Consider the following 3040-nt stretch of genomic DNA (forward strand, 5'->3'; position numbering starts at 1 on the left):
GCAGGAATGTCTGGAATTTCTGCTATAAACCTCTGGGTACTCTAATTCCTGCATTGGTTTCTCCATCTGATGGATGCAGTCTTTAGAGGGAAGCAATACATCTTTCAGGTCCTTCAAAAATCCTTCAAGAAATGATAGCACAGTACAAAGAAGTCCTGGTTGGAAAAACAGGTAATATGGTATTTTATTGTCTAGATCATTCATCCAGCAATTCTAAGTTACACAAAACTATCACAGAAAATTGCTGAGTGCAGTTTTTGAAGGGCTTGCATAGGGCACATGTTTGGAGTCAGGATGTGCCGGCGAGTCTGCACTTGGGAGTTTATCTCCTCTGGGAGAGATATTTATTTATCTATTAGATACATGGTAAAAACACTCTGCTACTTAGGGCCATTTATAATGTCCATACTCCAACACAGAGACTAAATGCTGAATATACTAAATGCTTACTAACTCAGTGGCTCTCTCCATCTACCCAGCCCTCACGGGATTGCTATTCTGGGCTCTGGGGTGATGTCACCTCTCCTACTTCACACACAGCATTGCTGATGTGGTACAGTCCTGTGCCTTCAGCTGAAACTTAGTAGATGAAGCTTTCCTTAGTAATTCTTAACTTATTCTGGTGGGCGTGGTTTTGCTACCTCTCCTACCACTACAAGTAGAGAGGAGTCTGACATCTTTCATGCAAGGGCCATTCCTCTTTTTTTTTTTTTAATGAGCCTAAGCTGCCATGGAACTGAATGAAACACCTTGTGTTCTTGCTCCCTGCCTAAAAAACACGGGGAAGACTGCAGAGGATCGTTGTTGCATTCACAGAGCAGAAAAGTAATCTTTTCCCCAGAAAGAATAGACCTGCTGTGAGTCATTAAATTAGGAACTACAGAACCAGCACAGAAAACGTAGGAAGTGTCAGGCAGCTGTGTTAAGAAGCAGCTTCCAGCCTGCTCTACCCATGCCATAACCATGCTTTTTCAGTATTGCTATGCTATATTCACCACAATGGCATCAAAGACGATGTGGCAGGCCGTGCAGTAAATACCCCCATTGTTACCCATACACTATACCTGAGAGCCAGATGATTGTGAAGCCTTCAGACCCAGCAAGCTGTTTATCCAGTCATTTGAGAGAGAAGGGAAAGCAATGCCAATGCTGAACTCTAGAGAATCCACCTAAAATTTTAAGTTAACTACCTATCATAGTTCCCTACAGATTCACAGCTTTTCCTGGGCTCCCAAAGCCACACTGCTCACAACACCTAAGTTGAGAGAACCTATTTTTGTTGTACAGAACAGGCAGGTAGAAGCTTTGCACTAATTGCAAACCAGGACTTGAGAATCATCAGAGGAGCTATGACCAACTCCTGCATAAGGCTTACATAAGTGGTGAGTCATGCAGTCTTACAAAAGAAGAGGGAGAGAGGCTTTCATTATGTTGTTTGCCTAATCAGAAATATGAAAATAAAAGAACACAGCACTCAGTGGGTTACGTTTGGCTAACTGTAGGCTGAAATTTCTGCAGTTGCACTACGATAGAGGCATTTCGTTGTTTGTAGTCCCAGCTTATATTAAACAGAGAGGATTTTTTTCATAAATCTTTGCCTCTGGGGCAGAGTTAAGGTTCTTAGGGAACCCTAGCTATGTGTTCCCAGGCATTAATGTCTGGAAGCAGCACCATGAGAGTAAAAATGAAGGTATATGCCTAGAGAGGATACTGGGAGTAAATGAAGAGACCCAAGGGCAGGGTAGAGTTTGTGAGGATAAGAATGTGAAAAAGCAGTGAAGTGGAAGCAAAGCTTTTTAGGTTGACTGAAAAACAGTGTAGTGATGATTTCTCCTGTCTTACTAGTCTTTTTCCAAGCTCTCAGACAGGTAGCTGAATGGGTAGTATTCTATTCATCATGGTTGTTAGGCATGAGCTGAGATCCCTGCAGCCCTTTCAAGCCAACTGGGGAATTTTGGGGATCAAAGCTGGCTGAAGCTTTATGTGCAGCAACAGCGCTCTTTGTACTGGTCTGATTAACTCACCCCTGCTTCTCATTTTCCTCCATTCATCTTTTGCACTTCATGGGGCAAAAATTCAGCACTGTGTGGAGCTGTGGCCTCTTTGTCCCCACCTTATTCTCCTATAGGTCCATCTGGTTGCTCAGTGCAAATACTCCTGTCTAACATCGTGTGGCTAAGCAGAGGAGCTAGTAGACATTTTTATCTGCCCCACAAAATACCTCCCAATATTTTCCTGGCTGGAAAGAGAACACAGTGCAATGTGGCACAAGAAGAACAGACACTGCTGCATGAACCATCAGGAAGCTCTATTTGCTCCTCTGTAAGTTGCCAGACTGTCTTGAAAAGCACGACCATGCAGGATCCTTAGGGCTTGGGGCTGGTTCGTTTGGGCTGGTTTTCCGTTTCAGTATTTCTTCGGGGATGTGGAATCCCTTTCATCAACCAATGGGTGGGGAGAAAAAGGCAAATTATTGAAAGCTAGTTGACTCTGGGAAATAGTTAAGCCTTAAAATAGCTCGTCAGAATATGTATTCCTGCCCCTATCCCTGAATACGCCGAAGCCTGGCTGTTCTTGGTGCAGCGCACTAGCAGAACCCCGGACTCAGTCCTTAAAGCCTCCTTCCCCTGGGCAGCTGTAGGGCCGGAGTTTGGGCCTGGGGAGCTGCAGCCTCCGTCCTGCAGCCCGGCCAAGCCCCCGGTACCGGGGCCGTACCAGCGTCCGATGTGGGACGGGAGGGTGCCGGGGACCCCGGGCGTTCCGCAGGCTGTGGATGGGAAGGGGCCGGGGACCCCGGGCATTCCGGAGGCAGGGAAGTACGGAAGCTCACGCCTAGGTCCCAGTATACTTTTTATTGCTGCGGCAACGACAGGAAACATCACCTGGGCTCAGCAATCTCCAAATGATAGCCTTTTTCGGCTGAAGAAAGAGACGGTCGATTGAAAGGATAGGGGTTTCGCAAGTGCGGCGTTCTTCGCTGACACCTGGCCCTGTCCCCGGCAGCCCGAGGCGGCCCGGCGGCCGCTCCGATGCCAACGAG

This window comes from Geospiza fortis, unplaced genomic scaffold, assembly GCF_000277835.1.
Source record: "Geospiza fortis unplaced genomic scaffold, GeoFor_1.0 scaffold130, whole genome shotgun sequence".
Lineage (NCBI taxonomy): Eukaryota > Metazoa > Chordata > Aves > Passeriformes > Thraupidae > Geospiza > Geospiza fortis.